General features: G+C 36.1%; 1 long non-coding RNA gene across 1 annotated transcript in view; it reads left to right on the top strand.

Moving 5' to 3' along the window:
* Window positions 1–25219, top strand: part of LOC309962608 — an 878309-nt gene that overhangs the window by 84219 nt on the left and 768871 nt on the right. The window lies entirely within an intron of this gene.

The raw sequence follows: 25219 nt of genomic DNA, 5'->3' as shown, positions 1-25219 counted from the left end.
ATAAGCAAAATGAGAAGACAGAAAAACACACAGCAGATGAAGGAGCAAGATAAAACCCCACCAGACCTAACAAATGAAGAGGAAATAGACAGTCTACCTGAAAAAGAATTCAGAATAATGATAGTAAAAATGATACAAAATCCTGGAAATAGAATGGACAAAATGCAAGAAACATTTAACAAGGACCTAGGAGAACTAAAGATGAAGCAAACAATGATGAACAACACAATAAAAGAAATTAAAAATACTCTAGATGGGATCAATAGCAGAATAACTGAGGCAGAAGAACGGATAAGTGACCTGGAAGATAAAATAGTGGAAATAACTACTGAAGACCAGAATAAAGAAAAAAAAGAATGAAAAGAACTGAAGACAGTCTCAGAGACCTCTGGGACAACATTAAACACACCAACATTCGAATTATAGGGGTTCCAGAAAAAGAGGAAAAGAAAGGGACTGAGAAAATATTTGAAGAGATTATAGTTGAAAACTTCCCTAATATGGGAAAGGAAATAGTTAATCAAGTCCAGGAAGCACAGAGAGTCCCATACAGGAGAAATACGCCAAGACACATATTAATCAAACTGTCAAAAATTAAATACAAAAAAAAAATATTAAAAGCAGCAAGGGGCAAACAACAAATAACACACAAGGGAATCCCCATAAGGTTAACAGCTGATCATTCATCAGAAAGTCTGCAAGCCAGAAGGAACTGGCAGGACATATTTAAAGTGATGAAGGAGAAAAACCTGCAAACAAGATTACTCTACCCAGCAAGAATCTCATTCAGATTTGATTGAGAAATAATTCCTTTACAGACAAGCAAAAGCTGAGAGAGTTCAGCACCACCAAACCAGCTTTACAACAACTGCTAAAGGAACTTCTCTAGGCAAGAAGCACAAGAGAAGGAAAAGACCTACAATAACGAACTCAAAACAATTAAGAAAATGGGAATGGGAACATACATATCGATAATTACCTAAAATGAAAATGGACTAAATGCTCCCACTAAAAGACACAGATTGACTGAATGGATACCAAAACAAGACCCATATATTTGCTATCTACAAGAGAACCATTTCAGACCTAGAGACACATACAGACTGAAAGTAAAGGGATGGAAAAAGATATTTCATGCAAATGGAAACCAAAAGAAAGCTGCAGTAGCAATTCTCGTATCAGACAAAATAGACTTTAAAATAAAGAATATTAGAAGAGACAAAGAAGGACACTACATAATGATCAAGGGATTGATCCAAGAAGAAGATATAACAATTGTAAATATTTATGCACCCAACGTAGGCAATACTAACAGCCATAAAAGGGGAAATCGACAGTAACACATTCATAGTAGGGGACTTTAACACCCCACTTTTACCAATGGACAGATCATCCAAAATGAAAATAAATAAGGAAACACAAGCTTTAAATGATACATTAAACAAGATGGATTAATTGATATTTATAGGACACTCCATCCAAAAACAACAGAATACACATTTTTATCAAGTGCTCATGGAACATTCTCCAGGATAGATCATAACTTGGGTCACAAGTCAAGCCTTGGTAAATTTAAGAAAATTGAAATTGTTTCAAGTATCTTTTCTGACCACAATGCTATGAGACTAGATATCAATTACAGGAGAAGATCTGTAAAAAATACAAACACATGGAGGCTAAACAATACATTACTTAATAATGAAGTGATCACTGAAGTAATTAAAGAGGAAATCAAAAAATACCTAGAAACAAATGACAATGGAGACACGATGACCCAAAATCTATGGGATGCAGCAAAAGCAGTTCTAAGAGGGAATATTTTAGCAATACAATCCAACCTTAAGAAACAGGAAACATCTCGAATAAACAACCTAACCTTGCACCTAAAGCTATTAGAGAAAGAAGAACAAAAAAACCCCAAAGTTAGCAGAAGGAAAGAAATCATAAAAATCAAATCAGAAATAAATGAAAAAGAAATGAAGGAAATGATAGCAAAGATCAATAAAACTAAAAGCTTGTTCTTTGAGAAGATAAACAAAATTGATAAACTATTAGCCAGACTCATCAAGAAAAAAAAAGGGAGAAGACTCAAATCAATAGAATTAGAAATGAAAAAGAAGTAACAACTGACACTGCAGAAATACAAAAGATCATGAGAGATTACTACAAGCACCTCTATGCCAATAAAATGGACAACCTGGAAGAAATGAATGAATTCTTAGAAATGCACAACCTGCCAAGACTGAATCTGGAAGAAATAGAAAATATGAACAGACCAATCACAAGCACTGAAATTGAAACTGTGATTAAAAATCTTCCAACAAACAAAAGCCCAGGACCAGAAAATATGAACAGACCAATCACAAGCACTGAAATTGAAACTGTGATTAAAAATCTTCCAACAAACAAAAGCCCAGGACCAGATGGCTTCACAGGTGAATTCTATCAAACATTTAGAGAAGAGCTAACACCTATCCTTCTCAAGTTCTTCCAAAATATAGCAGAGGGAGGAACACTCCCAAACTCATTCTACGAGGCCACCATCACCTTGATACCAAAACCAGACAAGGATGTCACAAAGAAAGAAAACTACAGGCCAATATCACTGATGAACATAGATGCAAAAATCCTCAACAAAATACTAGCAAACAGAATCCAACAGCACATTAAAAAGATCATACACCATGATTAAATGGGGTTTATTCCAGCAATGCAAGGATTCTTCAATATACACAAAACAATCAATGTGATAAACCATATTAACAAATTGAAGGAGAAAAAATATATGATCATCTCAATAGATGCAGAGAAAGCTTTCAACAAAATTCAACACCCATATATGATAAAAACCCTGCAGAAAGTAGGCATAGAGGGAACTTTCCTCAACGTAATAAAGGCCATATATGACAAACCCACGGCCAACATCATACTCAATGGTGAAAAACTGAAAGCATTTCCACTAAGATCAGGAACAAGACAAGGTTGCCCACTCTCACCACTTTGATTCAACATAGTTTTGGAAGTTTTAGCCACAGCAGTCAGACAAGAAAGAGAAATAAAAGGAATCCTAATCGGAAAAGAAGAAATAAATCTGTCACTGTTTGCAGATGACATGATATTATACATAGAGAATCCTAAAGATGCTACCAGAAAACTACTAAAGCTAATCAATGAATTTGGTAAAGTAGCAGGATACAAAATTAATGCACAGAAATCTCTGGCATTCCTATACACTAATGATGAAAAATCTGAAAGTGAAATTAAGAAAACACTCCCATTGACCATTGCAACAAAAAGAATAAAATACATAGGAATAAGCATACCTAAGGAGACAAAAGACCTGTATGCAGAAAATTATAAGACACTGATGAAAGAAATTAAAGAAGATACAAATAAATGGAGAGATATACCATGTTCTTGGATTGGAAGAATCAACATTGTGAAAATGACTCTACTACCCAAAGCAATCTACAGATTCAATGCAATCCCTATCAAACTGCCACTGACATTTTTCACAGAACTAGAACAAAAAATTTCACAATTTGTATGGAAACACAAAAGACCCCGAATAGCCAAAGCAATCTTGAGAACAAAAAACGGAGCTGGAGGAATCAGGCTTCCTGACTTCAGACCATACTACAAAGCTACAGTAATCAAGACAGTATGGTACTGGCACAAAAACAGAAAGATAGATCAATGGAACAGGATAGAAAGCCCAGAGATAAACCCACGCATATATGGTCACCTTATCTTTGATAAAGGAGGCAGGAATGTACAGTGGAGAAAGGACAGCCTCTTCAATAAGTGGTGCTGGGAAAACTGGACAGGTACATGTAAAAGTATGAGATTAGATCACTCCCTAACACCATACACAAAAATAAGCTCAAAATGGATTAAAGACCTAAATGTAAGGCCAGAAACTATCAAACTGTTGGAGGAAAACATAGGCAGAACACTCTATGACATAAATCACACCAAGATCCTTTTTGACCCACCTCCTAGATAAATGAAAATAAAAACAAAAATAAACAAATGGGACCTAATGAAGCTTCAAAGCTTTTGCACAACAAAGGAAACCATAAATAAGACCAAAAGACAACCCTCAGAATGGGAGAAAATATTTGCAAATGAAGCAACTGACAAAGGATTAATTTCCAAAATTTACAAGCAGCTCATGCAGCTCAATAACAAAAAAACAAACAACCCAATCCAAAAATGGGCAGAAGACCTAAATAGACATTTCTCCAAAGAAGATATACAGACTGCCAATAAACACATGAAAGAATGCTCAACTTCATTAATCATTAGAGAAATGCAAATCAAAACTACAATGAGATATCATCTCACATGAGTCAGAATGGCCATCATCAAAAAATCCAGAAACAATAGATACTGGAGAGGGTGTGGAGAAAAGGGAACCCTCTTGCAGTGTTAGTGGGAATGTAAATTGATACAGCCACTATGGAGAACAGTATGGAGGTTCCTTAAAAAACTACAAATAGAACTACCATATGACCCAGCAATCCCCCTACTGGGCATATACCCTGAGAAACCATAATTCAAAAAGAATCATGTACCAAAATGTTCATTGCAGCTCTATTTACAATAGCCTGGAAATGGAAACAACCTAAGTGCCCATCATTGGATGAATGGATAAAGAAGATGTGGCACATATATGCAATGGAATATTACTCAGCCATTAAAAAAAAAACGAAATTGAGCTATTTGTAATGAGGTGGATAGACCTAGAGTCTGTCATACAGAGTGAAGTAAGTAGAAAGAGAAAGACAAATACCATATGCTAACACATGTATATGGAATTTAAGAAAAAAAATGTCATGTAGAACCTAGGGGTAAGACAGGAATAAACACACAGACCTACTAGAGAACGGACTTGAGGATATGGGGAGGTGGAAGCGTGAGCTGTGACAAAGTGAGAGAGAGGCATGGACATATATACACTACCAAACGTAAGGTAGATAGCTAGTGGGAAGCAGCTGCATAGCACAGGCAGATCAGCTCGGTGCTTTGTGACTGCCTGGAGGGGTGGTATAGGGAGAGCGGGAGGGAGGGAGACGTAAGAGGGAAGAGATATGGGAACATATGTATATGTATAACTGATTCACTTTGTTATAAAGCAGAAACTAACACACCATTGTAAAGCAATTATGCCCCAATAAAGATGTTAAAAAAAAATGAGTTATGTACCAAAATGTTCATTGCAGCTCTATTTACATTAGCCCAGAGATGGAAACAACCTAAGTGTCCATCATTAGATGAATGGATAAAGAAATTGTGGCACATTTATACAATGGAATATTACTCAGCCATAAAAGGAAACAAAATTGAGCTATTTGTAATGAGGTGAATAGACCTAGAGTCTGTCATACAGAGTGAAGTAAGTCAGAAAGAGAAAGACAAATACCGTATGCTAACACATATATATGGAATTTAAGAAAAAAAAAAATTGTCATGAAGAACCTAGGGGTAAGACAGGAATAAAGACACAGACCTACTAGAGAATGGACTTGAGGATATGGGGAGGGGGAAGGTAAGCTTTGACAAAGCTAGAGAGAGGCATGGGCATATATACACTACCAAACATAAGGTAGATAGCTAGTGGGAAGCAGCCGCATAGGACAGGGAGATCAGCTTGGTGCTTTGTGACTACCTGGAGGGGTGGGATAGGGAGGGTGGGAGGGAGGGAGATGCAAGAGGGAAGAGACATGGTAACATATGTATATGTATAACTGATTACTTTGTTATAAAGCAGAAACTAACACACCATTGTAAAGCAATTATACTCCAATAAAGATGTTAAAAAAAAAAAAAGACTTGTGCACACTTGAGGGAGGGGATTGAATAGGATATGAGAAAGAGGGAAGTGAGCTCTTGGAGGCCATTCCAGAATGAGCCAGTCACAGGTACTAATAAAGCTTTGCCAGATTCAGAGCTTTAAAAATTAATTGATAAATATTGCGTAATGATCCTTTAGGGTTATATTTAAATAAGGTTGCTCAGCAATTGATTACAGCATTAACTGTTTTCTGGGCTTAATTTGGTGTTTATGAGATGGATAATTTGCTCATCAATTTATTTCTTCTTCTCTCAATTCTTCTTTCTTTTACTTCTTATTGATTTCTCTTTCTTTTCTGATGTTTTTCTTTTCTTTTTTGTCTTATGAAATTAAGTTTATAAATTATCTCTAAGCACAGCACTGGCTGCTTTACATATGTTTTGTATTTCATTACCATTTAATTTCAAATATTTTCTAATTTCCATTGTTATTTCTTGTTGATCTGTGTATAATTTAGAAATGTATTTCTTAATTGCCAGACGTATGGAGATTTTTCAGTCTTTTTTTTTTTTTTTTTAGATTCACCATGATCAGAGAACATAATTTGTATGATTTCAACCCTGTAAAATGTAGTAAAACATGGCTTAGGTCCCAGTACGTAGGCAATTTTTGTAAACATTACATTTGTATTTGAAAAGAATATAAATATTGCTTTTGTTGGCATCGATGTGTGACAATCATATATATGTCATTCAGCTGAAATATGTTAATTATGTCATTGAACTCTTCCTTTACCTTAATGATTTGTGCCCTTTTACTCTATCAATAATTGAAAGATATTTCACAATGGATGTGGATTTTGGTTTTTTTTTCTGTTTTTTTTTTTGTTTTTTTTTAATTCTGTCTTTTTTGCTGTATTTATTTCGAGGCTCAAATTCAAAATTGCTAAGTGTTCTGGGTAGGTTAAATTTTTATGATTATAAAGTATTCTTCATTAACCCTAGTAGTGCTTTTTACTAGAGATAACACCACAAACTCAACTTTGATATTAATTTAGTTACACCAACCTTTTTAGCATTTGCACAGTAACTGTATTTTTCCATCTTTTTCCTTTAAATCTTTCTGTATTCTTATAATTTAAACATGTCCTTATAAATAATATATTAATGAACTTTTATTTATTAATTATTTGACGTTTGAAACAAATAAATGATTAGTATGTATTTAGTACTGAAGTATATTAGTATGTAAGTATGTAGTATTAATAAGGTGAATATAAATGATTAGTATCTATTTGCTTTTTATTTTCCTCACTTGGTATATGAGCTTTCTTCTTTTCTTTCTTATATGCTTTTGAATGAATTGTGTGGACAATGATGATGATGATGATTCAATTTCTTACTTTATTAGATTGGTAATTTTATACTCCTATGCTATTAATTTAAAGGATAGTCTAGAGGTTACAATTCATAAATTGTCTTACCGAAAATGAAAATATCATAAAACCCAAACTTCATGCTCTATTTTGTTTTGGATCTTAGTTCTTTATATTTTATAAACCTTACAAGATGTTATTGTTATTGTCATATATCAAAGTCCACGAATTTGGATCACATTTGCCCTTTTCTATCACTGCTCACTGATTCTGGCTTCTCTGACCTTCTCTCTGGGATCATATTCATTCTACCTAAAGAACCTCCTTAATACTTCCTTTAGTGTGGATCTGCTGGTGACTAATTCTCTTGGTTTTTGTTTGTGTGAAATGTCTTTATTTTATTTTATTTTTTCGCAAATCATATTCAGTATGGGTATAGGTTTCTAAGTTATTTCTTTTTAGCACCTTCAAGACATTTTGTTCTAGTTTGAACTACTACTGTTTTGACATCAACTTAAAGTCTAACTGCTCTTCAAACATATTACCCATTTTCTCTGGAAACTTTTAATAATTTTCTCTTTGGCTTTGGGTTTAGCAGTTTTATTACATGTGCCAAGTGGAGTTTTCTTTTCATTTATGTCTCTTGGGTTTCAAAAGCCTTCCTGAATCTGAAAGTTAACACCTTCCTAGATTTTGGAAAGTTCTGATTATCACCTCAAATATTGCTTCTGCTCTATTTTCTCTCTTTCTAAAATTCTGGACACCAGTTATGCACGTGTGGAATCTTCTCATACATCCTCTCTTATGCATTCTTCTCTATTTCCTATATTCTAAAATTTGTATGCTTCATTCTGCAAAATTTTCTTCATAGTCTACTTTATCTTTTCTTTGTGTTAAATCTACTTCTAAACATATCCTAACATATCAGATTTATTAGATAAAAATAGAGGTATATAAATATAAATATACTAAATTTAGGGGCTTCCCTGGTGACTCAGTGGTTGAGAGTCCGCCTGCCAATGCAGGGGACACGGGTTTGTGCCCTGGTCCGGGAAGATCCCACATGCCACGGAGCGTCTAGGCCCATGAGCCATGGCTGCTGAGCCTGTGCATGCGGAGCCTGTGCTCCGCAATGGGAGAGGCCACAACAGTGACAGGACTGCATACCGCAAAAATAAATAAATAAATAAATAAAATAAATATATTAAATTTAAATAATTAAATATAAATTTTAGATAAGCAATGCATACTTTTTGATACAACTATGTCTCAAATATAGTGAGAGAAAATTCATATGTTCAAGTCCTTACTCCTAGGACCTCAGAATGTGACTGTATTTGGAGGCGGGGCTTTTAAAGAGGTAATTAAGGTAAAATGAGTTGATATGGGTGAGTGCTAATCCAATATGACTAGTGTCCTTATATAAAAAGCAGACTAGGACACACACACAATGAGGAATACCCATATGAATACAAAGAGAAGATGGTCATCTGCAAGCCAATGAGAGAGACCTCAGAAAAAATCAACCCTGCTCATACCTTGATCTTAGATGTCTAGCTTCCAGGACTGTAAGAAAATACATTTCTGTTGTTTAAGCCACTTAGTCTGTGTTACTTTGTTATGGCAGCCCCAGCAAACTAATGCAACCATATTTTAGTTATTTTATTTGGACTCCCTATGTATCTATTTATATTGTTTATTCTTTCTCTTGGTTTTCATTCAAGTCAAGTTTTCTTGAATGCCTTTTGTCCCTTTTCAGTTCAAAAAAACTTATATACTCATTAAAAACAGATTTTTCAAACTTTGGTTTTTGACATATCACTCTTGTGAATCCATAAATAGTAAAATTGTACTAAAACAAAATGGTTAAGATAGTTCAATGACAACTACATCAATTAAGACTGTCCTGATTTAAACAATGTTAACATGTGAAAATATCCTCAAATAAATAGCTGTGTACTAATCATCTTGTTTATGATATAAAACAATTACCAATACCACTGAAACTTGTGTGTGTACATAGCTGATGACATTTCCCTCTTTTACACCATAGAGATCTTGTTTATCTCTAATTTCACCAAATATATTACCCTAAATAACTTCTTTGGTATTGTTTTAGAACTTCTCTAGAAATTATAGCACACATGTTCTTCTGTGACTTCAGGTTTTTTTTTTTTTTTTTACATCTTTATTGGAATATAATTGCTTTACAATGGTGTGTTAGTTTCTGCTTCATAACAAAGTAATCAGTTATACATATACATATGTTCCCATATCTCTTCCCTCTTGCATCTCCCTCCCTCCCACCCTCCCTATCCCACCCCTCCAGGTGGTCACAAAACACCGAGCTGATCTCCCTGTGCTATGCGGCTGCTTCCCACTAGCTATCTACCTTACGTTTGGTAGTGTATATATGTCCATGCCTCTCTCTCGCTTTGTCACAGCTTACCCTTCCCCCTCCCCATATCCTCAAGTGTGACTTCAGTTTTTCACCTGATTCTTTTTGAGATCCATTCATGCCAATATTATTAGCAGCAACATTTGTATAGTATCCCTTTGTATGTGCGTGTGCATACATGTGTGTGTTTATATATTCTATACTATAATTTAACTCTTCTGTCATCAATGGACATTTGAGGTTATTTACAGTGTTTTGCTCTTATAAATTATTTTGCTATGAACATTCTCATAGTTGTCTCCCAGAGGCACATGTGTGAGTTTCTCCAGGGTACATTCCTAGGAATGGAATTGTTAAGCCTACAGGAAAGCCTTTCCTATTCTGATTATGAGCAAATGCTGCTCTACTCCTCATCTTCTCTTTGATTATCCTGAAAAGACATGAGTTCAGTTCCTATTTAACCTAACAAATGGACTTATCTGTGTTCAAGGACTTTCAGGGGGAAATAGAGGAAGAGGGCAGGGAAGTGGTGGTACTTCTTTCAGCTGCAGTCTTGGGAAACCAAAGGCAGAGAGGATCAGGCAGGGTGGCACACTCCTACTGGCTCTGTTGAACATGGATGTGAAGTTGGGTTCTGCTGACTGGAGAGCAGAGCCTCAGAATGCAGCATAGTTGATGTCACAGAATCCACTGTGAAGTCATTACAATCCTGTGAAATGTGTAAATTCAAAAGGAAGATTGAGATTCATTTTAAGAATAGGTGGTTTTATTTATTAAAAATAATGAAACTAAACTGGAAACAACCTGGTCCTCCTCCTCTGCTCCTGTTTGCTGTTGTTGTTGTTGTGTTTTGATAGGCTTCAAAGTTTACTGTCACTTTGTCTCATATATCATGGTACCAGTGATCTCAAGTACCTCACCAGAGACTGCTGGCTGCCTGATGGCCTCCACACTGCTCTCCTCCACTGTTCTAGATGTGATGTCCATGTCTGTACAAGGTGCAGTGTGGTGGGCTTTGAGATTTGTTAATAAAGGGACAATCCTGCTGGATACTTATTGTGTAGGACCTGGGACTACTGTTTGTTAGTAGAGCTGATTTTGAAGTTCATTAAGATCCAGTCTTCTGGATCTTTTCATTGTAGAGCCTGGGTCCACTGTTTACATGGTAGGATGGATTTTTATTTTCAACAGTTAGCCAGTCCTTCTGGATCTCTTAATTGTAGAACCTGGTACTATTGTTTGTACGGTGCAATAGGTTTTGAAGTTATTAAAGAAAGAGCTAATTGTGTTGGGGTTCTTAACTTGAAGAACCTGAATTAGTTGTAGATTTGCTCCCCATTAAAGTTTGAGATAACCTAGATTTGTTTGAGGTGGGATGAGGTTGGTGTTTTCGTGGAAGGAAGGGCTGTGTCCTCTGCCCACTGGTTTTCTCTGGAGTTTCCTTTTGCTCACCTCTAGTGGTTCCATGGTGGGCAAAGGACCAGCAGAAGGATCATGTCAGAGCAGATTTGTCCTCCCTGTCTGAAGTGATTAGAATGTCTTCCAGTGATAGTTCTGTCCTTTACCTCCTCCCCACTCTAGGCTTCAGCATGGGGTTGGGAGACTGACTTCCATCGTCTTCATTCATACATTTCACTCTGCAAGGTTGAGACAAAGAATCTCATTACTGTATATTTAGTTGTTTCTGCAACAGGTATGTTGGTAGTTTCTGCTCCTGCAGTCACCACAAGCATGCAATCCTCTGGAGAGAGACTGGAGCTTCTGCTGATATTCAGAGCAATCCTCATCCTGTCAGTGCTTATCTTGTCCTGAGTCTGCAGACTCCATTGCGGGCACGTCCACAGGGCCTGCTGTGGTGCCATCCCTACTGCTCTCCTTTGTCAAGCACTGTAAGTGTCATGTGAAGGACAGTGTGCTTCCATGAACACAGGATGTGTGGCAGGCACTTTAGATTCCTTCCCCACCAGCATAACCAGGGGAGGAGGCCCCAAAAGAGAACTGTGTGAAGCCTCCTGACCTTGGTCGCTTTCTCCATGGAGCTGCATGGCCTCTTGTCCTCTGCCTTAAACATAAGAATATCCATTGTGTCCCCAGCTGGGATGGCCTGCAGTGCTGTAACTCTCCATTGGTGGTCTCAGAAGTAAACAATTTATTCCCAATAAATGAAAAGATCTCTTGCATCAGAAAGGGGACACAGCTGAAGGTCAAAAGAGCAGCCAGTGGCAAGCTTTAGACAGAGCTATTTTTCAGTCATGGATGGAGAATTTTACAGACTTCAGGGCAAGCATCTGGTTAGCTGTGAGATAGATCTTTGTAGATTTTTGACTTCTTCCCCAGCTGGCCTGGCCACGTCTGAGATACTCTTCACAGTTTGCAGCTCATAGGACAAGTGGCATGATGTCAGATAGTATGAGGCTGGGGCTGGTGGATGTGAGGCTCACAGTCACCATTTGTGCATGGATGCACACATCGATCATTCTTTTGTGCTAATCGGGATGAAGTTGTTTTCAAACATCAGCGTGCACTTGAATATAGTATAATACCCCTCGTGCAGTTGCTGCAATTTCCCCACACAGGTATTAAATATGTCCACTGCATGCTTTGGGTTCTGTCCTATGATAAAAGAGATTGGCTGCCCATGGTTATTGGGACAGCACACCTCGCAGGTCATTTCATGTTCACATCATGACTGAGGACTGGATAGAGATGCTGGTGGTTTCCAGGCACTCAGTCTTCGGTGCCTCGGACTATCTGGGCACCTGGACCCAGACCACACTCACTTGGTGTGTGGAAAGGTGGAGATGCTTTCCAGAGGCATTTCCCACCAAGCCTGACACCCTGACGGAGCCCCTTTTAAACCTCTCCTGTCCACTGTGATCTGTCACCACCGTGCATCACTTTGTCTTCATCCCCCCAGCCAGTCCCTCAGGGCAGGAACACCACCCTCTCCTCGAAGACAGCACCACCAAGCAGCAGAGACCCTGGTTTATAAAAATTAATATTATTGTCATTAAATATTGGACAAGTTGTTTGAAAAGTTGCCGAAATAATTCAAGGCTCTGTATGCTGTTATCATCTCCCAGAGATGATTCAGCTTTGCTTCTGACAAATGGTCAGGCTAAGGGACTAGGATTCTGGGATCACTTTATTTATTTATTTTTATTTATTAAAAAAATATTTTATATTGGAGTATAGTTGATTAACAGTGTTGTGTTAGTTTCAGGTGTACAGCAAAGTGATTCAGTTATATATATACACGTATCTATTAGTTTTCAAGTTCTTTTCCCATTTAGGGTATTACAGAATATTAAGCAGAGTTCCCTATACAGTAGGTCCTTGCTGGTTATCTATTTTAAATATAGCAGTGTGTGCATGTCAATCTCAAACTCCCAGTCTATCCCTCCCCCACCCTCCCCCTGCCCACCATAACCATAAGTTCATTCTCTAAGTCTGTGAGTCTGTTTTTATTTTGTAAATAAGTTCATTTGTATCATTTTTTCTAGATTCCACATATGAGTGATATTATATGATATTTGTCTTTTTCTGTCTAGCTTCACTCAGTATGATAATCTCTAGGTCCATCCATGTACCTAGAGAAATAATGCAAATAGCGTTATTTCATTCTTTTTAATGGCTGAGTAATATCTCATTGTATGTATGTACCACATCTTCTTTATCCATTCATCTGTTGATGGCCATTTACGACTTTAACTTCAGTCTTTGAAAGTGCTGTTCTACCTCTTCTTTCATTTAACCCTTATTCCATAATCCCATCCCAAAGTGAAGGGATTTATCTGACTCTTTCCAGGCTTGGTGGGCCCTGAATGTCAACTTTTGCCTGCCTCCTTCTGTGAGGCTTCCGATAGAACTGCTCAGTTTTTCCACCTTTAAGGCAACTTTTCCAGGCTTAGAAAATGTCACCAGGTAAAATGCTACCAAACCCCAGCCTTATCTCACTGTGCAGCCTTCTTCTCCTGGATCTTGCCCTCATGAGTCACCACTACCTTGATTTTCTTTGATGTCTTCAAGTACTTGATGTTCTATATTTAAATATTTGAATCATTCTCATTAGAATTAATTCAGAAGTTTTGTTTGAATTAACATGGTTCAGAATTGCTGAAAATAGAACTATCTGCAGCTGTCTTTTCCATCTTAGAAAAATTAGGTAATTAAATCATCCAGCTAGTAAGCGGCAGAGCAAAGTGTTAGACTAAGATCTGCCTGAGCCCAAAGTCTATGTTCTTGACCTTCACACCACACTGCCTAAGGAGGAAGGTGAAGATGCCAGGAAAATGTGGACCCCATAGCTTTCCTTAAAACACCACATCAGAAAAAAAAACTGTTCTACAAGGCAAGCTATACCCTCAGTATGGCATGAGTAGAGAAAATGTCAGTGATTATCTTTGCAAAATCTAGTGTTCCGTGGCTGTAGTGTACCTACAGATAGTAAGGTACAAACTGCTATTGCTGAGGATTCCACAGAGACAGTGATTCCACAACTTGATCAGCACCCCCCTTCCAGTTGGGCATTAAGACAAAAAGATGCTCAGGACAACAGAGTGAAAATGAGACTGGTATAAAGCTAATGCTCATCATGACAAAATAAACATAAATCCTTGTCATCTTCAAAAAGTTGGCAAAGTGGAAGTGGAGAAATGTTTAATAAAATAGCAAGAAAAACTGAACCGCTGGTACTTCGAGGGAACCAGATAAGCCAGAAAGTAATGAAAGTCCTTAGAATGCTAAGGGACCCCATTGGCTTTATGTAAGCAAACAAGGAATTTCAAGAGGAAAGACTGGATCCAGAGATAATGGGCATTGCTATCAGATATACTATTGAATTCTTTCTGCGACACTAAAGGGGAGAAATTTATAAGTGAATATTTGCCCAAAAAAGTACTGTATCAAAGAAGGAAAGTGATATTCAATCTCTAAAACTTTATTCTAAACAATAAAAACTGGAAAACACAAAGCTTAAAGTATAAAAAATAAAGGACTTGGCACCATCCACCAAATTTTCTAAAAGCCACACTGCTCTGAGAATCAGCCTCATAGTCCCACATGTTTTTAAATACTAATTTAAAAAAATTACAGGGCGTAATATCTTAGTTTCTGGTTAAATATAAACTGAATGGATGTAAAATTGTACCAAAACAAGATTCCTCCATAAAGAACAGAACCCTTGCTTTCTGTGCTCCAGAAGAATGAAAAAAAAAAAATCTTCAAAAGAATTTGCAAAGTGAAACCATCAGTAAAGCATTTTTCCTACATTTGTTGTAGTATTTACTTGGCATTTTAAACATTTTCTCTTGGTGTGACACATCCATTTTGCACATATGAGTTACTTTATTATTAACACATAATAGAATTGTTAGGCAATAACATTTCATGCCTAAGCATGTGAAAATTAATCTAGCCTTTCAAATAAATCTATACTTATTCCATAAATTCTGTTTCCACTTTCTAATTCCCAGACCTGTACTTTAGGTTGAGTTCAAATTCCTTTTCCCCATATTTTTACATACCACAAATAGAAGTAAAAATTACTCTATTTCTTCCAAGAGAAAATACAATTATCTATTGGGCTATTCTTAGGCAAAAGCCTAACCATTTATTTAAAGTATTGTTTTTTTAAAAACCAGTAGTCTTGAAAATAACATAGAGACACTTCCTTTCTAGTCTAAGTACCCCAATTTCTATTCATTTAGTCTGCCATGTCTGCATCATTAGGATGTGAATGATACCAAAGTTAGCATTAGTAAAAAGAATGATCTTCCACATTTTTGCCATATTACTAGAAAGGCTTGTTATTGTTTCATCCTTGCCTCTAATATTTCATCTGTAGAAGGCCAGCATTTGAAAACACATAAAGAAAGAGAACAAAGCCAACTGAATCAGCCTTTAAGCCATTAATACATTATTACAGCAGTTTCTCAGATCAGCTACTGTGTTTAGAAGAAAGATTAAGAGAATGAGACTTGGACCTTGGAACTTGTCATTACCATGTCATGAAATTACTGGATTCTGGGACTTACGTTTTGTTCCAGGTTGGAAAGATGAACTTGGACCTTTTATTCTCCTGCTTAAAAGTGCTTTAAAGTATCTTGAGACTTACTGAGTTCAAGTTCTTTAACATGTCATAAAGACCCTCTAAGTTACAGTTCATGCCTACTACTTTCCCCACCAATCTGTGTATCACCACCCAGTGAATTGAACTTGACACTTTAGTAATATCCTGTTTGTTGTTTCTTTCATGGCCATGCTGTTCCATGCCTCTACCTTTGCTCCCTTCTTCTCTGCCTGAAGAATGTTACTCTTCTTCATTCTTCAGGAAAACTTGCTCATCTCTTTCATGCTGGATTAGGTATCTCTTTCTCTATTCTTATGCATATTTCTATATTCCCATGAATATTTCTGGCATGACAATGACTATATTTTATTATAATCACTTAGTTTGATGGCTTCCTCCCCACAAACTATGAGCACGCTGAGAAAAGGGGCTTTCTTCTTCTGCTTTGTATTCCCTTGATGGGTATTTTACAAGTGGAAAGAGATGGCATTCTAAACTGGTGTAACAACATAAGCAAAAGTCAAAGACTCAATGAGGGGGAAGATATTTTAACTAGAAAACAGTGGAGTGTGTGATCCTGGTTTTGTTCCAAATATTCACTGAACCCTAAAGCTTGCTTGGCAAGAAACTGTAGTACTCACCTGCAGTATAATAGAGACAAAGTTCTTCCCTTATGAAGCTTTAATTCTAAGAACAAACACTGATACATGTGAGACCAAGCTAGTACAGAGCCAGAGAATTTAAGTATTAAGGTGAGTAATGGGGAGTCATTTTGTTGTTGTTGTTACTTTTGAAAGGGTATTTCAAAGTGAAAATAGTATTCGAGCTAAGGTATTCCAATGAAAGTGTATATGATAGATTAGGAGAAAAAGAATTCAGATGTTAAAGTATGAGCTTATTTCATGTTTAAGCATAGAAGAAAAGACAAAAATCTAAAATATTTTAAAGAAAGAACATTTATTGTATCTAAAAACAACTCTTGAGAATTGAAAGATGGTCTTAGGTGGCACTTATATGCGAAAAGTAAAAACTGAAAGAGAGGGCTTCCCTGGTGGCTCAGTGGTTGAGAGTCCACCTGCCGATGCAAGGGAATTGGGTTCATGCCCCGGTCCGGAAAGATCCCACATGCCACGGAGCGACTGGACCCGTGAGCCATGGCCGCTGAGCCTGTGCATCCGGAGCCTGTGATCCACAACGGGAGAAGCTACAACAGTGAGAGGCCCGTGTACCCCAACCCCCCCCCCAAAAAAAAAACGAAAAGAGAAATTTTCAAAATGAAATTTACAAAAAAGTAGTCAGAGGAGAGGGAAAATAATGTCTATTGAAAGTTCAATTAATGGCCCCAGTAGTTTCCTGTCTCTCCCTGACTTTTAGTGATATCCTCCCACTCTGACTCTGGGATGGGCCATATGACTTGTTTTGGCCAATGGGACAACAACAAATTGGACACAAGCAGAGACCTGAACAAGCACTTGTGTGTTTCCACTTCCCTTCTTGCTCCTCAGCAGAGCCTGCTCTGTGATGAGACATGCAGAGCAGAACTAAGCCCACACAAATGTCCCAGTCAAGATCCAGACATGTGAGAGGACCCAGCCAAGGTCAGCAATGTCTTCTAATCCACATCAGTTGACTGCAGGAGTATGAGTGAGAATGAGACTCCAGAGTCTGACTCAGATCAACAGAAACAGCAGCCAAGCTCTAGATTTGTGAGTGAAAAGAAATATTTTTATTATATGTTAATGAGGTTTTGTAGCTGTTTGTTACATGGCATGATTTTGGCTATCAGTTACTCATATAAGTATTATGGGTGCCAAATAAGATATTTTTCTGTAAAGGCATATATTGTAGGTTGAATTGTGTTCCCCTAGAAAATACCTTGATATTCTAATCCCAATACATGCTAATGTGACCTTAATTAGATATAGGGTCTTTGCAGATATAATCAAGTTAAGACGAGGTCATTACCATGGCCCTTATCCAGTATGACTGGTGTCCTGATAGGAAGCAGAAAGAGGCACAGGGGAGAACACTATATGAAGACTGAGGCAGAGATTGGCATGATGCATCTATAAGTCAAGGGACAAGAAGGATGGCCCACAGCCACCAGAAGCTAGGAGAGAAGATTGGAAGATAATTCTCCCTCAGCCTCCAGTAGGAACAAATCCTACCAACACTGTGATCTCAGACTTCTAGCCTCTAGAACAGTGAGAGAATAAATTTCTGTTGTTTTAAGCCACCCCATTTATGGCAATTTGTTACTGTAGTCCTAGAAAACTAATACAACATATGATCAAGGATCAATAGCTACAGAAAACTAGGTTTATAAAAGAAGCCTAAAACATAGGCATAGTACCTGGTTAAGGCCCAGGAATCCTTACACATTATTTTAAGCAAAAAAAAAAAAAAAGTATTATACCTGACATTAGTAACAAATATCCCTATAACTGAGAACATATTACATTATTTATTTTGTGAAGATTCAAAGCCTGCTGAAAAATGGGGTACAACCTGAAATTCTACTCAGTTTTCCTCTTATTTACCTCAACAAATCCATCTTTCTTATCATTCTTCCTTTCATTTTACTGAGGTTCTCTTTCTTTTGCATAGAAATCCATTCTCAGCGTCTGAGTTGTAAGCTATATTTAAGTTCCCACATTTTGTACACTCATAGCTTTGGTAATTTTGTAGTTGATATTTTAATTTGTCTCTTTTCTACTATTGAGCTCTAAACTCTATGAATTCAGTACTATGGCTATATTCAGCTCTTAATCCAGTGCCTGGAACAGGCACTCAATAAAGAAACTTAAGTGAATTGTGTTATTAATTTACTAACCAGAGCTGTTTTCCTTAAGAAGCCTCCAGTCCTACACTTGTGCTCTTCTTTCCTAGTTTATCTTCAATCTATCAGATTCTAAATATCACAGTAGGCATGTTTCAATCAACAGGAACAACCTTATCTTGTTATTAGTCAAAACTTTGACAGTTATTTTACCATTTGAACAGATCATAGGCAATCTTTTGTCAAAGATATGTCCATGTGACTATAGCATAGCAATTAAAGGAATGTTTTGGAGTGAGAAACATATCTAGTTTCAATCTTTGGCTTAGTGACATATGAGCTGTGAAAATGGCAAATTACTTAAACTCAACCTCATTTTTCTCATTTCCATCTTAAATTCAAACTAACATATATAAATCATAGAATTGTCATAAGAAGCAATAAGACCACATGCAAAGCTATCAGAACATATTAACCTGATTGCAAAAATAAAGATTTTGAAAAGAATTATGTAAGGATCCCATTGTATTAGTTTGCTAGGGCTGCCATGACAAGATGCCAAGACTGAGACTAAGGTGTCAGCAACATTGCTTTCTTCTGAGTGAGGGCTCTCTCCTTGTTTTATAGATGGTTCTCTTTCCATGTCTTCACTGGGTCTTTCCCCTGTTCGTGTCTGTGTCCCAATTATATCTTCTTTTAAAGACAGTGCATGTTAGATTAGGGCCCACCCAAATGACCTCATTTTACTTTTATTACCTCTTTAAAGGCCCTGCCTCCAAAATCTGTTACAATATGAGGTTTAAGACTTCAACATATGTATTTTGGGGGGACCTAATTCAGCTCATAACACCCTTATTCCAGTGTCATGCTGTCAGACCAGAGTAAGGTTTCTTATGTTTGAGAGCATGCTTAGTTTATTACCCTAAAGTTATGGTTTCATATTTACTATTAGAGGTGTTTAGCTTTTAATCTGTCATGCATGTCAAAAAATGATTTCTTTAAACAAAATTCAACTCTAATCTTTCACTTTAAAAATGGGTTTTGACAAAAAGTTATATAACCGTTGTTAGACTATTTCACTATATTTTATATGTCCCTATGGAAATGGAGTCTCTCTCTTTCCTATTTCCATCACATTTTATTTATGCTCTTCAATGCTGTGCACTGGCACAACACCCATTACAGGTAACTTGTGTCTCTACAGGCTGCCTGCCTGTTCAGTTCTGAAGAATTTCTCTTCCTGACTCCTCCAGGACATTGAAAAAAATATGTTCTTTCTGGCACTCAGCACTTGGTGCATGTATGGATTGTGAATGCCACTAAATGTGCTGCATTTTCACATTTTAAAACCTAAATATACTAACATACATACATACAACTAACATACAACTAACAGAATTCACATACAACTAACATACAACTAACAGAATTCACAAAGGTCTATTGCTGGCTAATTATTGTTAATTAGAGTGTAATTAGAATGAAATCAAGACCTGGTATCCCAGGATATTGGACTAAATCACAGTGGAGAATATTTAGCAATTTTCTTTTTTATTTTGAGGAACTGAATTGCCAAATCCAGCCATGTAAGTTCAGGCAACTAAAATACCTTGAACAGCTACCTTTTTCTGGCTTTCAACTGCAAGGTGAGGGTCACAAGGGAGAATGACTAAAAGAAACTTCTTTCCCATTATATGAGAATGAAGTTAAAGGCCATGCCTGACACATGACGGACCAATAGGAACATCACATTAGTTTCATCACAACTGTTAGCAGTATGTCAAAACTTGTCGCATAGGAAATCATCTTGGTCTAGATACCAGTAAAAAATTGTGTACGAAAGTTTTTTGCCTTATGTCAAGTATAGCTTTTACTGAAACAAATTTCCATCTGAGGAAATTAATTTCTTACACTTAACACGAAAGTCTTGACAGGATGAAAATGTAGATTCAAATTTAACAAAGCTTAAAAATTTTGTGGTTATTGACTGTTTTCACATTGAATATTTTCTTAGATAGTTAGTGTTACTCAGTGAAGAGGCATCACAATAATTCTATTGATAAGATAACTGAAGCTCAGTTTACCTAAGAAAAATTTCTCATTTTTACACCTTGATTCTCTGAAGAACAAAATAAATGGTGTTGGGAAAATAGGCTATCCATTTGGGGAAAAAAAAAGAAATTAAAATTGCTTCCTATTCTGCCTGTCTTAGGCAGCAATTTTCCATGAATCAAAAATTTGCATGTAAAAATGAAGCTATAAATAGGAAAGAATATATCATTTTTTCTTTAATAGTAATTGATTAGGGTAAGCCTTTCTAAGCAAGAACAAATGCCTAAATGCCTAAAAGAATGTAAGTGATTAAACTGTATAAATATGTATGGGTTTTTTGTGTTAATAAAAAAATTCCTTTCAAAACACCAAAGGGCAATTGACAAAATTATTTATTAACTAGTCAATTGATGAGGATGCAATTGAGACATAAAAGTACATGTACTTTTTAAAATACAAAAATAGTTTTCAAATCAGTAAAAATGAAAAATCAAAAAAAAAATATGCAAGAAGACATAGAGTTTGAAAAATATATGGAAAAAGAAATAGAAATTTTCCTAAAATGAATATAAACATGCTCAACCTTTTCTCACAATAAAAAAAAATATTTTCAAAATGTACACTTTTAAAAAACCCACATTTTTGAAAGTATGCAGGTAAACATACAAATTGGGATAATTTTTCATGAGTTAGTTCAAAGTAAGTATATTTAAAACATTAAAATATACATTCCCTTTGACTTATAGTCTCCATTGTTTAGAATTTACTCCATAGGTAAATAGATACATAAGAAGCTCACTGAAAGACTACTTTTAATAGAAAAATATGGGACATTTTTATCATAATTAAATACAGAATGAAAATTTATCAACTAACTCAAGAATGTGAGATTTAAATAAATTCTGTTTGACGTGACTGGTAAATGTCACCTTTCTTTTTTGTTTCCCAAAATTTGGCATCAGTGAATGATAGAAAGGAAGAGTAACCTTGGTAACCTTTTCATATACAGTGAAAAAAATATTAGATTTATCTCTTACAGAAGTTACTTTAACTTCAGAAAAATTTTTTTTCTTGCTTTCTAGGCATGTATAAAATAGAGCTGCTATACGAGAGGATCATCTTTTTGTATTACACAACATGAAAAAAATACATTCATAGCAGAATGAAATATATTTACTTTGATCTTGTTACAGTGAGAAAGGGCCAGAATCGACCTAAAGTCCCATTCATCATGTATTTACAACGAAGGCATTAATCAAGATAACACTGTGTCTCATGTAGTGAGAGCTGTGGATCAGGAAACATACGGAAACAGTTTCAGAGGAGTACATATTTCCTTGAGATCCTCTGCATTCAAAATCAAAACACTCCCTGTCCAGTGCACCTCATATATTTCCAACCCAACATCTCCATTTGTGTTTCCCAGACCTGCAGTTAAAATGAAATATTAGCTCATGTTGGGTGATGTTTAAGAGCGCCCCATGAAATATTTTGGCAGCTGTGGACCTTCTAGGATAGTGTGGGGAATCATAACGTCTGCCCCATGGGGATAAAGTCAACTCCAACCACCACAGACCGCTTGTGCTTTTGGCAACCTAAACAAACATGATGGTTTTACTCACCAAAACGCATCCATTTGAGGTTCTTGCAGGTCAGGACTGGGACCCGCTGTTGATGTGAACTAGACTTAGTAATAGACGTAACATCCAAAGCTAAAATATCAGGAAACCTTCTACATCCACACGTCAACACAGTTTATCAGTTCTGATCTAGAAAAGAGGCTCCTCACAAAGTCAAAATATTATGGGCTGTACTCTTTCATTAGTGCATCAGCATCATTACCTTCTTAGTTGAATGGTTGGTGCATTATTTTCAATGGCTCAGACAAACCACAGCTGTTTTTCTGTTTTCCTTTGCCCTCTGTCCTCTGTTCAGCTCCTGTTCATTCAAATGTTCATACATGCCACCAGTCTAGGACTATCATTTCTAAAAACAGAATTTAGCCTGGTGCTTGACCAGGCTCTTTATTCAATAATTTGCTATAAAAATCTATTTAATCTATTTGTTTTAAAAAGCCTTAATATGAAAGTGGATACTGTTATTTAGTTTAGCTTAATTTTTTTGTCCACTCGTTAGTGTGTAAGTCAGAACATTAGGAAAATGTCCAATGATCCTTACACGATATTCATCTTGCTCATGGGGATTGCTGAAGATTATTTGTCAAACTGTGATAGAGTTTCTAGTGGTCAAGGGATGGGCATTTGACTGGCCTTGGTTTGACTCCTGCCTCTACAACTTACCAGCCATGTAATTTTGGATAATATGTTTAACCTCTGACTTAACAAGAAGGAATTCTTCTAATTGAAGGTTGCAGAAACCCAAGTTTAATTAGGTTAAAAAAAAAGCATAAAAATTTTGGGAGACATGACAAGAATACAAAAAGGCAGAAGTGAACCAGAATGGAGAAATGACTTGATCCAAGGGCTTCACACTGTCCATTTCCCTCTTTTACTTTCTTTGTACCGAATCACTCTCTTTTAATACAGACAGGCATTTTCCATGTAGAATATTCCATGAATCACTTTAGACATAAAAACATAGAATTCCCAACCAGAAATGCAGGGAAAAAACTATTCCTCAATTCCTCATTAACTCAAGCCAGAGAAATATATGGGAATGACTCTGATCCAGCTGGTTCAAATACCCTTTCGTAAAAAAATTTGAGAGACATAGAGGGTTATAACTAGCTCCACTTAAATCCCAAAATGCTCCTGTGACTAGTAACGCCTCTTCTCTTACTAGAAGAAAAGTAGGGAAAGGAATCCTGGGTTGAGGCAATTTCCACTTTTGTTTTCCATCTTCCTCAGCTGCAAATTAGAAATAATGGTACTTACTCTATAGAGTTTCTATGGCATAATGCATATAATCATTAGCACAATTCCTGGCAAGTGGAATAGAATCAATAAATAGTGACTATTATTATGACATTTGTATTAAAGGAAGCATAGGGAATAATATTTTGTGCCGTGACCAGTCTTTCTATTACATGAGATAGAATATAAAAATTTAGTAATTGTTCACATTTACATCATTTGAATTCCATCATAAAACATACATATTTCTCATCCTTAGCTCTTTTGATTCACTAAGTATCTGCGTGTGCTTTTACATCATTGCTGAAGTTTTTTTTCCATTTTCAATAATTATGAAATGCTTGATTGTATTTCTGATGAAATGCTGGTTTTCATTTCAGTGGTTTATTTAATGTTATTTATTGACCACTTTGAAACATTGAACAAATGTTTTTTTTTAAAAATGCAATTAGCACACCAAAAAGAAATGTCGTATTTTAACATTAAATGTGAAACAAAAAGCTGATACATTGATGTTTTTAACTGATAGAAAACCTCAAATTAACAAATCATTCAGAGAAGGAGAGAAATTTAAAATGATTTGCTTATTATTAACAAATACTACTGTTTGTTATATACACTCATAATTTGGTGGCAACAAATATTTAATCACTTCTTACTATGCACAAGAGAAAAGGTAATAACAATAATAAAATTATGAAATAAAGTCACTCTTTAGTGAGTGCAACCTATATTTCAGAGACTATGTGAAGTGCTTTACACATATTTCCCCATTTTCTCTTCCCTCAAGTCTTATGGATTTAGGTATTATTAATTTTCCATTTTAATACTGAGCAAACTAAGGCACAACAAGAACCAGTAACTTGTCCACGTTTTACAAGCTAGTTAATAGTAAAGCTCATATTTGAATCCAGCTCTGAGTCTAAAGCCTGTGCTACTGACCACTTCAAAAAACTGGGCACAGGCTTACAGATAAAAACACCAGGGCTTGTACATCTGTGTGTTTTTCCTAGCAACCTTCCTGTAACCCATTCTGACTACCTCTCAATTCAAACTACTCTGGCTCCAGGGAGGATAGTTAAGAGTTATGACTTCAAGGGACTTCCTGCTAGGTCACCAGATGAATTTCTACGTGTTAACAAAGATAATGTGAAATGTAAATACACAACTAAATTAGGCAAAAAATGGGTGTTTAAATTAGGAGCAAAGGGCCCAATTTGCTGGGAATATGCACAATGACAACCAATTATCCACTTGGAATGTGCTGACACTATTATTTCCCACCATATCAGACACATGCCATTGTTTATAAAATCTTCTTTAGTTCTTACTTTTTTCTTTAAACTGTCATTTCTGTTCAAGTCAAAGAAAAGTTAACACTGACGTAATGCTAACTGCCTTGGGATGATCCTTCTGCTTGTAAAATTTCTGTGTGTCCAATCCATATGAAAAGACTATAACTTATCTTTCTTTTCCTGCTACTAGCACCTTATCCCAGTCAAGTGATGGTAAGTAAGGGACTAGCATTTCCCAATATTCTTTACAAAAGTTCTATAGGACATAATTGACATTGAATGAGATTCACATTTAGCAAGATTGGGAAAGACAGGGAGATATTTGGAAAGATTTTGCAAAACTTCTCAAATGCAAATAGGTATATCCAGAAAGGAGATATAAAATGCAATGACTCCTAGATGTAGTTGATCCTGAAACAGTACTTCTTGGAGCATCTCTCTAAACTCGTGGTCCATTACACATTGGAGATGATATTGATTGGAAACACTTCAGTGTGCTCATTTTGCTTCTGTTTCTGCCTCTTAATCAGTCCCCATTTTCTCTCTGTCAACAGATTTAGCTGTCTGTAATTAATATGCA

Source organism: Leucopleurus acutus, assembly GCF_964270905.1.
Source record: "Leucopleurus acutus genome assembly, chromosome: 1".
Lineage (NCBI taxonomy): Eukaryota > Metazoa > Chordata > Mammalia > Artiodactyla > Delphinidae > Leucopleurus > Leucopleurus acutus.
The sequence above is the reverse complement of the archived record's forward strand: the minus strand, read 5'-3'. Positions and strand labels throughout refer to the sequence as shown.